Below are 13,757 nucleotides of genomic sequence, written 5' to 3'. Positions count from 1 at the left end.
TCCCAGAGTTCCTCAGCCAGAGGAACTCTGGGAGTTGAAGTCCACAAGTCTTAAAATTGCCAAGGTTGGACACCCCGTTGTAGGCCATCTAGTCCAACCCCCCGCCCAAGCGGGAGACCCTACACCATTTCTGACAGATGGCAGTCCAGTCTCTTCTTGAAAGCCTCCAACAATGAAGCATCTACAACTTCTGGAGGCAAACTGTTCCACTGGTTAATTATCCTCACTGTTAGGAAGTTTCTCCTTAATTCCAGGTTGATTAGTTTCCATCCATTGTTTCTTGTCATGACTTCTGGTGGTTTGGAAAATATGTTGACCCCGCCCCCCTCTTCTATATGGCAGCCCCTCAAATACTGGAATACTGCTACCATGTCATGCCTAGTGCTTCTTTTCTCTAGACTGGCCATACCCAATTCTTGCAACCTTTCTTCAGATGTTTTTGTCTCCAGGCCCTCGACCATCTTAGGTGCTTTCTTTGCACTTTTTCCAAAGTCCCAACATCGTTTTTGTAATGTGGTGATCTAAACTGGTGCAATATTCCAGGTGTGGTCTTACTAAGGTTTTTTTAAGTGGTACTAATATTTCACATGATTCTGATTCTATCCCTGTGTTTATACAACCAAAGACTCTTGTTAGCTTTTTGGCTGCCGCCGCATATTGCTGACTCATGTTTAAGTGATCGTACACTAGGACTCCAAGGTTCTTCTCACAGTTACTGTTTTTGAGCCAGGTTTTGCCTAATATGTAGTTGTCACCTTTGGTTTTTCTTGCCCAGGTGTAAAACCTTGCTTTTCTCCACATTAAATTTCATGTTGTTAGATAGGGTCCATTGTTCAAGTCTGTCAAGATCTTTTTGGATCCTGAGTTTGTCTTCTGGGGTGTTGGCTGTTCCTGCCAGCTTAGTGTCATCTGCAAATTTGATGAGTTCCCCTTCTGCCTGTTACTTCTTTGCCATCTTCTCTCTTTAGTTGACCAACTGTTTCCTTGACTTTTTTCTTGTTAAATGTTGAAAGACACTTTTTGTATTGTTATCCTTGACTTTTGTTGCAAGTCTTTGTTTTCTTCTGAGCCTTTGCTTTCTTGACTTCATCTTTGCAAATTCAGACTATCTGCTGATACTTTGCCTTAGTTATTTGTTCCTCTTTCCACTTTTTGTACTTATCCGTTTTGTCTTTCAGTTTATCAGAGAGATCTTTCTGCAACCATGCTGGTTTCTTCTTGGATTTTTTGTTTTCAATGGTATTATGTTGAGCTAGGGTTTAATGATCATATTTTTCAGTATTTCCCACACTTCTTGAGTTGTTTTTCCCTTATGGATTTTTATCCATGAATTTTTCTTAGGCTTTCTCTGAGTTTGTTAGAATTGGTCCTTTTAAAGTTTAAGATACTGGTTGGATCTTTAGTTACTCTGTTAGAATCTACAAAATAAGATGAATGCTAACATTCATTCATTCCTGTGGATGCTAACAATGTATAAATGATGGAGAAGGTATTTTTCTGACATTCCCTTATTGTTAATACTGTGTTCTGAAGTCATTTTTATTTTATTTTTCAACACTTTATTGGGTTTTTCCATTTATACATAATACCATTACTAATTGAACAATACTGTGACAATATATATACATTTATACATCCTATCCAATCTTTCAATACACATCACTTCCGCACCCTCAGAACTATTTATATACATCATTTACATTTTCTATTCTTATTTCTATTGTCAATTCAGATTCAGATGTCTTCATTGCGTAAGAACCTGGCCTTTAGTATTAATACAATCCAACTATCTAGAATCTCTCTCGGATGTCTTCCTGCTGGTTGGGATGAATTTAGTGCCTTTGCTATTTAAATTCTGGAGATAGATTGTTAGTGCTTTAGCAACAAACTGATATGCAGTTTGGTTGCATATCTGAGGAAAAGTACTGTGTATTTTAATGAAGTATCTGAAGGGCAATTGTGGAAGAGCAGGCTGAGGGTGGGGTTAAATGTGTCATTAGTTTGGAATCTTTGCACTCCCAGAAGAGACATAAATCCATAAATTTGACCCTTATCTATTGCCAAGGTAGCTTTGACCCTTAGTTGACCGAAGTCTTGTGTATAGGTAGCAATAATAAACTCTTCTTTGCCTTGAATTCAATGAATGCTCCTGATTATTTGTACCTGAGGCATACCCTTAATTGTATATTTTTCTGGATAGGATTGGATTTGAGGTCCTGATATGCATGCCCACAATAAATAGAAAAAGATTCTGATTTCTCTTGAGAAAATTATTTAAGACAAATCTACAAGGTCAAAATGCTGATGAATTTATGAACTGAAGTTTTCAGTTCTCTGTGCCATAAATAAACTCTCATATTTAAATATAAATGCCTATATTGTCAAGCATCGGGGAAATCAGGAGATTCAGGCAGTTCAAATGAGTGTAAAGATTTATTGCAAGCTTAAGTTCTCTACAAGAATCTGACGAACTAACAATCAGGGGAAATACATGGGAGATAAGGAAGGCATTCAAGGTGGGCTGGACTTAAATCTCTTGCAGATGCACAGGGACTCGTGACTTAATGATGCATTTGACTCCTCCCTTGGACTCAGTCTGGTCATTTCTTATACATATTTGCCTACATAAATACTTGTCCCCAATCTTAATTTCATAATTGATGTGTTATGTTTTTAATTCGTTTTCATTTTAATTCATTTTTAATTCATCTTCCAAATAAGCAGTTGCAGGGCGTCTCATCCTCCATCCTTACTCTTTTTATGATTTGAGACTCTAAATCTGCATTTGCTATAATAACAGAAATTTTGTGGGAAATGAAATACAGAGATTACAGGCAATTTTGCAGAAGCCCTCTGCCAGGATGAAAGTGGCTTTTTGGGTCAAAACAAAGACAAACACTGAGCGACAAATTAGACAGAGGCAGCAGGCTAATATGTAGATCAAACTGATTAAATACACACAACAGTGGGATGAGAAAATTCTAATCTGAACATGTCAGAAGATTAAGTCAACAACAGGTGCCAGAAGTACAAAAATAAGATTGTGGTTGTATGGAAAGATGCTGAAAGCTGAGAGATGGGCAAGCATTGCAAAAGGCAAGATTATTTTGCTGTGCCCATCATAGACACATTGGCTCATTTGCGATGCAAGAGAGACAGTCACTGAAATAAACAAACATGTTATGACTTATTTTTTTTCTGACTGGAAGACAAGCCAGGTGGTTGGATGGAATCAGATTGACAAGAAGGTTGCTTTTTATAACACATAAAGTTTATTGCTGAATCTGGGGTGCATTCATAATAGAATGGAGTCTTCAAAATAATTACTTCCTCCGGAATCCTGTATAGACCATTACATGCTAATAAGGATGGTTACCATTCCAGTCTACACTAGAATAGAATAGAATAGAATAGAATAGAATAGAATAGTTGGAAGGGACCTTGAAGGCCTTCTAGTCCAACCCCCTGCTTAGGCAGGAAACCCTACACCACTTCAGACAAATGGTTATCCAATCTCTTCTTTAAAAGTTCCAGTGTTGGAGCATTCACAACTTCTGGAGGCAAAGTTGTTCCACTGGTTAATTGTTCTAACTGTCAGGAAATTTCTCCTTAGTTCTAAGTTGCTTCTCTCCTTGATTAGTTTCCACCCATTGCTTCTTGTCCTGCCTTCAGGTGCTTTGAAGAATAGCTTAACTCCCTCTTCTTTGTGGCAGCCCCTGAGATATTGGAACTCTACTACAGTGGTGGGATTCAAAAAATTTTACTACCGGTTCTATAGGCGTGTCTTGGTGGACGTGGCAGGGGAAGGACTGTAAAATCTCCAGTCAGAGATGATATTTGCCTGTTCTCAGAACTACTCAAAATTTCCATTACCGGTTCTCCAGAACTGGTCAGAACCTGCTGAATACCACCTCTGCACTATTATCATGTCACCCCTACTCCTTCTTTTCATCAAACTAGACATGCCCAATTCCAGCAACTGTTCTTTATATGTTTCAGCCTCCAGTCCCCTAATCGTCTTCATTGCTCTTCTCTGCACTCTTTCTAGAATCTCAACATCTTTTTTACATCATGGCAACGGAAATTGGATGCAGTATTCCAAGTGTGGCCTTGCCAAGACATTATAAAGTAGTATTAACACTTCATATGATTTTGATTCTATCCCTCTGTTTATACAGCCTAAAACTGTGTTGGCTTTTTTGGCACCTGCAGCACACGGCTGGCTCATATTTAAATGATTGTCCCCTAAGACTCCAAGATCCCTCTCACAATTTCTACTGTTGAGGTACCACATATACTGTACCTGTGCATTTTGGTTTTATTGCCTAAATGTTGAACCTTACTTTTTTCACCATTGCATTTCATTTTGTTAGATAATGCCCAAGTCTGTCAAAATCCTTCTGTATCTTAAGCCTATCTTCTGGAGTATTGGCTGTTCCTGCCAGCTTGGAGCCATCTGCAAATTTGATGAGTTTCCCATCTATCCCCTTGTCCAAATCATTAAGGAATGATGTTGAAGAATACTGGGCCTTTTAAAAGGCCTTGGGATACCCCACTGCATTCTTCCCTCCATGTAGATGCAATTCCATTGAGGACTGCACGTTGAGTTCAGTTGGTCAGCCAGTTACGAATCCATCTGGTGGTGATGCAGTCTAGCCCACATTTTTTAAACATCAAGTAGTAGGTTATGGTCTACGTTATCAAATGCCTTACGGAAGTCCAAGTAAATTATGTATATCCAGAAAAAATAACACTATAGACCATATCAAGGGCAGGAAGTCCTGGTTAGATTTCTGCACACGGTTGTATTATCGTGACATGACTGATTACCACAACAGGCTCTACACGCGGCTTCTTTTGAAGATGATGCAGAAGCTACAGCTGTCAGAGAATGCACAGCCAATCTACAATCACAAGAAACCCATTCTTGCAGAATAACAACTCCTTCATCAGGGCATTGTAGAGAAAGAAGGGGTTGTCAAAAATATCAAGATGGAGTTCGTCATCATCTTGGGTGAAGCTACAGTTGTGTAATAGTGGCCCCCATCTTGACTTTCTGAACACTTCTCAAAGACAATCCCATGGATTTCAATCACTGCACTGACCACTCATGGCTTTTGGACCCAATTCAAAGTGGTGGGTATAACTTGCAGAAAAGGCAAACAACCTATAAACTGGATCTTTGGGAGAGAATTGATGCTTTCACTCATCACATCAAGTTTTAAGTTGATCTGCTTGGTTACAATACATTGAGCTCTGTGAAGCCAGGCACGATGACATATAAGGAGTTATGATTCCAGGAGTTATGATTCCTGTGATATGTAAACCAGGATTTATGGTTTGGTTTGTTGTACGAATATGTTCATAATTGCCTTAAACCATGATTTAGGGCAATTATGAACCTATTCACTAAATGGATAGCAAATTCTTTTGCAAAGTCAAGATATACTTCCTTTCCAGACCTTGCATCTGTCAGAAGTTCTCTGTTTGTTAAGCAAATTTATGTAACATTTAGATGTCTAATACCAACTAATCCATAAAGTTAACATTTCAATCATTTGCCCTGTTCTCAGAATGCAGCTTTGCCATTGCTTTAGATGAGGGGTTGTTGTTTTTTTGGCTGACTGCTGCAGTATAAATAAAAAATATCCCTTTTGGAACAGGATCCTAGTGGAGCAGCTTACAAAGCCAACTTTGGCTACACAAAATGAAATTGATTCTGACCTGAAATGTATACGCTTAAGAGGAAGGATAAGAGAGCCAATTGGGTATAATAGGTTAAGGCATTAGGTTAGAAACCAGGAGACTGTGAATTCTAGTCGCAGAAGCCAGTTGAATGATCTAGGTCCCATTCCCTCAGCCCTAGAACAAACCACTTCCAGATAAAACTTTGCCAAAAAAAACCCATGCAGGAAATAGACTTGGCTACAGAAATATTGTAGCTTTTTAAATATAAGGTTATTTACATTTGATATCTCATTATATTTTGGATGAAAATTAAGAGAATGTTTAATAAATGCTGGCTGTTCGTGTGTAGATTGTATTTTAAGATGTTATATCGATGGTATTATTTCTTTAAACTTAGAGATATTTTCTTTATTTATTTACTTATGTAGTTAGTTAGTTAGTTAGATAGTTAGTTAGTTATAAAATTTATTGTCAGTCCATTTTACCTCAGTAATTTCTGGGTGGCTTACAATTATAAAAAATTAAACTGTACAGAGATAAAAACATAAACATAAATAATAGAAAATAGAAAAGGTGGCTTTATTGTATATATATCTGTAGTTAAAAAAAAACTTGGAAGTCACTTTTGTTATATTTGTTTGATATACTTTTTGTCACTTTATTGTTTTGTCATTCCCTTTCCCTTTTATGTCAGTTTATATTTTAATATATGTCAAAAAATAATTAAGATATGTTTGCATCTCTCTCTCTCTCTCTCTCTCTCTCTCTCTCTGTGTGTGTGTGTCTGTGTCTGTATCTGTGTGTGTGAAAGAGAGGGAGGGAGAGAGGGAGGGAGGGAGGGAGGGAGAGACAGCTGCAGGAATTAGTCCAGATAGTTGCCCAGGTTTGGGTGAAATATGTCGATGAAGATTCTCAGTCATACACACACAAGTTTGGCAGGCAACTGGACCAAAAGCAGAAAAAAAGCCATGGTTGCCAGGACTGGCAAACTGACCAGTTTAGATCTAAAGGTGTCAACCTTGGCAGCTTGTAAGACGGTGTGGAGATAGGCAAGTCCACGAGTTTTCCTCAGCCCGCAGTTCTGTGGGGCTGCATCTCATCATCATCCAGCTGGAACTGCCATATTAGTTAAATCTGTGAAATTTGAATTGTCACAGATAGAAGTTTGGTCTTAAAGACAAAAAATTACCTAAGGTTGGACACCCCTGACTCTGGAGTTAGTCCAAGCCTAGAATAGTCTGGGTGAATGAAAAGATAAGCTAGCACCTCCTAAGGACCACAGGTGAGGAAAGAGGCCCTGCTCTCTTCCCTTCTTTCCCAAGCCCTTTCCTGCAACCCTCAAGAAAGCAAAATCTTTCTCCCGCTGGGGGGTTCCCTTGAACTGACCACGGAGCGCTCCTCCTCCAGGCCCAGCCAAGCGCGGCGTTTTCTAGGTCTGACTTTAAAAGGGCCATAAAAGAACAAACTTCAGAACGCGGAAGGATTTATCCCAAGAGAGTGTTGCAAGCCATGAGTGGGTAGCTTAGTTCAGGGGTCTCCAACCTTGGCAACTTTAAGCCTGGAGGACTTCAACTCCCAGAATTGAAGAGTTGAAGTCCTCCTGGCTTAAAGTTGCCAAGGTTGGAGACCCCTGGCTTAGATCACGCCACAGTCCCCACCCAGGCAGGCCGTGGACGAAAGTGCCCCATGCTGGGCGGGAAGTGGGCAGGGGGGATGGGGGGGGCATCCGAAATGCCTCAGTTCTTGCGCCTTAGTGCTCCTGTTCTCCAAGCAATCGTCCCTTCTCAAGGGGGATCTGGAGACAACCGATTAAAGGAACAGCTCCTCTCTCTTTTTTTGCAGCGAAAGGTTGCAGGTCTCTCTTAGGAGAGTAGGCTGAAGTCCCTTTGAACTTAATTTTGGCCCGAGCTTGGGCAAGTTCCAGCGGGAAAAGACTAGCCTTCTTCGCTCCCTCCCGCCTCCTCTAAATGTTTGGCCAGCTGATGATCCCTTTGGGCCTCGTTGCTGGATTCCTCGCCGAGCGATCCTGAGGAAAGCAAAGCGCACCACACGTTTAGGTATCAGGGACCCCAAGCCCCTTAGCGGAGGCGAGGCAAGCATTTCAGAACGGGGGGGGGTTTAAGAAGTCGAGGAGAGGCGGGGGAGGAAGGACGGGGGAGGCCAAACAAGGCAGGAACAAAGAGGGATTCCTTCCAGCCTGCTGGGCTCCTCTGCTCGGTGATGGCAGCGAAGAGGTCCTCCTTCCCAACCTACTCCATCAGAGGAGGGCCGAGGAGGAAACCCCCCACACACAGACCCCTCCTTTGTATATATAAGATTTTTTTTTTTAACAAATCTTCATTGTTTTTTTTTCCCCTCAATTTTGTGATGCCCCCTTTGGGCCTGGTGCCCTAAACACGTGCTTAGTCTGCTTAATGGTCAATACACCACTGGGTAGGCGTTGAATGCCCTATGCTGGATCAAACTTTGTGCAAGTCCATGGGCCACGAAAACCCTTTTTTCCCCCGTTTCCTAGAACTTTTTACTTTTCTTGCAAGCCAAAAATGAAGGTTCCCCGGTCTGCTTAACACTACCCCAAATAAATTGTGGGGTCTCCCCCTCCCCTGCTTTTCTGATCCCCTCCGTTTGTCTTCCCCTTCTCATCTCGACCCCATGGACGATGTTCCTCCAGGCCTTCATGTCCTCTACCATCTCCATTTAAGCTCAAGACGACCATCCAGCCACCTCATTCTCTGTCGTCTCTTTCTTCTTTTGCCTTCAACCGTTCCCAGCATCAGGCTCTTCTCCAGTGAGTCCTTCCTTCTCATTAGGTGGCCAAACTATTTGAGTTTCATCTTCAGGATCTGGCCTTCTAAAGAGCAGCCTAGAGGGTTGATCTCCTCTAGGACTGACCGGTTTGATCGCCTTGCCCCAATTTCCTTCTTTGGACGTCCCCCTTGTCCTGGCATTCATTTCCTTTATAGCCCGGATCACTTCTGCTGCTGATTTCAGTGGCTTTTGCGCCGCCCCTTGAAGGCAGCTGACTTTCCCTTTTTCTTCCTTACTTTCTTCCCATTCGGCTTTTGCGCTTCTGTTTCTCCGCTCTTTTCCAAGTGAAAAAAAGCAACCTCCAAAAGTCCCTTCTGCCCCACCCACCCACTCCCTCCCTCTCCCTCTCTCACCCCCAAAAACACAGTATCGTTTGCAAATATTCTTTGCCGGTGGGAACCTTTTAGAAGACGTCACACTGGTTTTAACCAAAATGTCGCGCTTTTGATGTGAGCGTCTCCGTTTGCAGAGCGAAGGCTGATACAACTGACTCTCCAATCCCGATAGACAGTAAAAGAACGAAAATATATTTCGCAAGAGAGAGACGGAGATTACTTCCAAGTCGAACTAAATGGGCTCAAATTTAATTACGGTCCGTCCCCCTCAGACTGGTTTGTTCTAACCACCCACATCAAGCCCTTTCGGATACTTAGAGCAGGGGTCTCCAACCTTGGCAACTTTAAACCTGGAGGACTTCAGCTCCCAGAATTCTGGGAGTTGAAGTCCAGCAGCAAAGCTGTCTGGGGAATTCTGGGAGTTGAAGTCCAGCAGCAAAGCTTTCTGGGGAATTCTGAGAGTTGAAGTCCACCAGCAAAGCTGTCTGGGGAATTCTGGGAGTTGAAGTCCACCAGCAAAGCTGGCTGGGGAATTCTGGGAGTTGAAGTCCAGCAGCAAAGTTGTCTGGAGAATTCTGGAAGTTGAAGTCCACCAGCAAGGCAGTCTGGGGAACTCTAGGAGTTGAAGTCCACCAGCAAAGCTGTCTGGGGAATTCTGGGAGTTGAAGTCCAGCAGCAAAGCTGTCTGAAGAATTCTGGGAGTTGAAGTCCACCAGCAAGGCAGTCTGGGGAACTCTGGGAGTTGAAGTCCACCAGCAAAGCTGGCTGGGGAATTCTGGGAGTTGAAGTCCACCAGCAAGGCAGTCTGGGGAACTCTGGGAGTTGAAGTCCAGCAGCAAAGCTGTCTGGGGAACTCTGGGAGTTGAAGTCCACCAGCAAGGCAGTCTGGGGAACTCTGGGAGTTGAAGTCCACCAGCAAAGCTGGCTGGGGAATTCTGCTGAAGTCCACCAGGCTTAAAGTTGCCAAGGTGGGAGACCCCTGACTTAGAGATTTCTCACATCTCAAAAGCGAGGCTTTCCCCAAGGACCTTGTCCCCCGAGGGGGGTTCTTCCCCGCGATGAAGCCTCTAAGATGGAGCACTTCAAATATCCCAAAACTACAGCACGGGTTCAAACGCCACGGCGCACCTGTTCCCTCTTTTCTCTCCCAAACATTACGCTTCAGGGTAATGTCAGGGTTCATCCCACGTACCCATTAACTGGGGAGTAGTCATTTCACAAGGCTTCCCAAATTCTTCAGCGGAGTTCCGACGGTTTGTTGTGAAAGGGCCAGAAATGGCTCCCGGGAGCCCACCAGATCTCTGAGCGCGCGGTGGTGGGGTGGGATGGGAGGTCCTTCTCAAGGGAGCAAATGGTCCTTAGCAATGGGTCCGGATAAATACTTTTTTAAATGTTTAATAAATGTTTAATACAGGCCGCTGGAGAAGTTTCGATTTGTGGTTGGTTGTTCTTGTTGTTTTCAGACGTTTCATTGCCGAAACGAGGTAATAGCACCAATGGTAGATACGATTTTCCAGGACGGTCAGCATCAGCTTCGCGAAGCGGAGGATGTCGTGTTCTTTGCTGTTTGATCGGAGCTGCGAGCGCTCCGGGAAAGAGATTAGGAATCAGCCAAGGAACCAGGGAGCCGGAAGAGACCAATGGGACCCCCCCTAGTCTCGTCCGGAATCCGGTTAAAACAACTTTGCTTGCTGTATTTTATATACTAGTATGATTTGATAGGCCCTAGTTATATATAGGGTACTTACATGTATGGCATTCAGCTTTGTTCGGGTATTTTCCAACGACATTGTAGTTGTGCTTTTAAAGTTGTAGCAACATTTCGGCAGAATCTCATCTGCCATCATCAGGCAGTTCTCTCTCTCTCTCTCTCTCTCTCTGTGTGTGTGTGTGTGTGTGTGTGTGTGTGTGTGTGTGTGTGTGTGTGTGTACACACACATATATATATGATGTTTACATGTATGATTTTTATGTTTCCTAGTATGATTTATAGTACCCTATGACTACTTCTAAATGTTATACGGATGATTCTTGACGTGTGTAACTTTGAGAGCATTTGCACCAAAACAAACTCCTTGGGTGTCCAGTCGCACTTGGCCAATAAAAAATTCTATTCTATTCTATTCTGTTGAATTATTGGGACTCCAACCAAACTTGAACGTGCACAACAGGAAGAAGGGAAATCCGGACTAGCCCAGGGAAGAACTCAAGCCCAATTTTTCATCCTTTCCCTTCCCTCGGAAGCGGGGGAAAGGCAGACCCCGCCGCTACGTGGATCTAAGTAAGGCGAATGGGGTCTGTAGAGCGACCGCTGACGGAAGACAAACCGGGGTCTGACCGGCGCGGGGGATGCCTAGGCAGGGGGAAGCCCCCTTCCCACCCACCCCGCCAAACGTCCCGGGCTGGTTTTCAGGGCCCTTGCGGGGGACTCGGCGCCGTTGACCGGGCGCTCCAGCCTCGCTCGGCGGTTCCTCTTGCTTCAGCTTCCCTTCGTTTACAGCAAATATTTGTTTGCACCCTTTCGTTGGGCCCGAAGTTAATGAGTCAACGTGTTAGCGTGGAGTAATCGGGAGAAGAAGAAAAAAGTCCCCGCGCCGTGTTTATTGTGTGGGTTGAAGCTGTTTGGAGCGGCGCTCGGCGAAGCTGCAATTAGGGTTAGCTCGAGATTAATTAACGTGCGAACGGCGAGGTGTAAAAGGGGTCTCAACCCCTCCACTCGGGATAAGCGGCGGCGAAGGCGGGGTGGATGTGGAGGGGGGGGGCGCGCTGGGGAAAGAAGAGATCTGCGGCGGCTAATTAAACGCTTCGCCCGACGCTCCTCAGCCTTCTCTTGCCGCCGCCGCCGCCACCGCCGCCCGTTCGCTCGCCCCGCGGGCCCCCGAAGGAACGGGCGGCGCTTGCAGAAGGGCCGAACCGGACAGCGGGAGAACAGAACAGAACAGAATAGAACAGAACAGAACAGAATAGAATAGAATTCTTTTATTGGCCAAGTGTAGTCGGACACACAAGGAATTTGTCTCGGTGCAAATGCTCTCAGTGTACGTGAAAGAAAAAAATACATTCGCCAGGAGTCAAGAATCATCAGGTACAACACTGAATGATAGTCATTATTATTAGAAGACTGAGAAAGAGGCTCCTGGGAGGTGTGCCGGCCCCGTTGAGGTCCACCTAGGTAACCTGGGTCTCGGGCCAGGAGCAAGCGGGCGGCGGGGTGGGTGGGAGGCGTCTGAGTTTTCTTCGGGTCTCGAACCCGGGGAGGGGGGAATCGGGCTGTTTGCCCTACCTCCTGACCCATTCTCCCCGATTTGGGTTTCAGGCCCTCCTGCCTTCAGGCCCTACCTAGAGCGAGGCTGACTTCTTCTTCCAAAGGACCTCACTCCCTTCCTAAGAGGTCTGTAAGGGGGCGTGCATAAGCGCACCAGCGTGTTCCCATTTATTCGTACTCATTTATGATGTGTTCACTTACACCTGCTTATACTTATATGTTTATATGTTGTGTTCATACTTCTACTTGTTTTCTCATACGTGCTTGACAAACTAAAATAAATAAATAAAGGCCAGCCCTGGGCATCGGCCGCGTAGAAGCTGCGATTTGGCGCCCTCCCCCCAATCTGGAATGCCCCCCCCCCAGCCAGCCAGCCAGCCAGCCAGCCGGCCAGCCAGCCCGTCATTGTAGCCCCCAATTTCTGCTCCCAGGGAATTAAATTCGGTTGGGGCCCTTCTCGCACCTTTTCGCGGCCACCTCGGGAGCGCACACGCTGCCCTCCAACTTTAATAGGCATTGCTTGGGCCGAATTCAATGGGAAGGAACCCCTTTCGCACTCTCGGTTGCTTTCCGGCTCCAAATCTTAACTCTCCCCGGCAGGTCGCGGGAAGCATCCCGAAAAAGAGGCCGGCCAATGTCTCTCCCCCTCATGGACGGCCTCGTTTCTTTACCGACCACAACGAAAATTGCCCTGTCCCCGGGACTTTGAGCTCACGAGCTGATTCTCGGAAGAATTCTTCGCCTCCCTCCAAAGGTCCCGAATTGAACTAAACCCCCGAGGCTTCAGACGTTCGGGTCCCTCCAAGTCTGTCTGTCTGTCTGTCTGATGTAGCGCCCTCCTTATGCGGGGAGGGGGGGCGGTCAATCTTATAATAATCTCCCCTGCATCCTTCCAAGGCCTCTGAGGAAATGGACTGCGACAGTACACAGCCAATTCGTTTTTGAGCGATGGCTGGGGATTTGGGGGAATTGTGGTCTGCATTCCCTAGCCAAGGGCCGAAGGCCATATCTCAACCCCTCAGCGCCGCTCCGAGAATCATTCGTTCTTAGGATACGGAGGCGGAAAGCCACGGAGATCCAGGGCTAAGTAGCCGAAGGCCTTGTGGGCAGATTCGGGTGTTTCTTTGCCCACCGCTCCAGAGCTTTTTTGGTCAAGAAGGCGGACTACTGAGACGCCACTTCTAAAAGTCCGTATCTTTAAGGGGGAGGCAGAGTCCTGAGATCTTTCACTTAGGAACTGGATCCCTGTTAAAAGGCCAGGCCCATCCAGAGGCCCCTCCAGCGACTTATTCTTTTACCCGGCGGCTCCAAGCCATTTATTTTATTTATTTTAGTTTGTCAAGCATGTATGAGAAAACAAGTATCAGTATGAACAGAACATAGAAACATGTAAGTAGAAACAGGTCTACATAATAAAGGAGTACGAATAAATGGAGAAATGGGAACAGTAGGACAAGGACGGTAGGCACGCTCGGGAGCTGCTTATGCACGCCTCCTTACAGACCTCTTAGGAACGGAGTGAGGTCTAAGGTTAGGTTTTTCTCGTGTGAGGAAGCCGAATTTCCTCCACACCAACCACTAGCCCACCCGAGACTCATTTCCTCCACACCAACCACTAGCCCACCCGAGACTCTTAGACGTGCGGGCGCTAAGCTCGAGAC

The sequence above is a fragment of the Pseudonaja textilis genome, chromosome 2 (assembly GCF_049901715.1).
Source record: "Pseudonaja textilis isolate UNSWEBS1 chromosome 2, rPseTex1.2, whole genome shotgun sequence".
In the NCBI taxonomy this organism is placed as follows: Eukaryota; Metazoa; Chordata; class Lepidosauria; order Squamata; family Elapidae; genus Pseudonaja; species Pseudonaja textilis.
Note: the sequence above shows the minus strand (reverse complement) of the source record.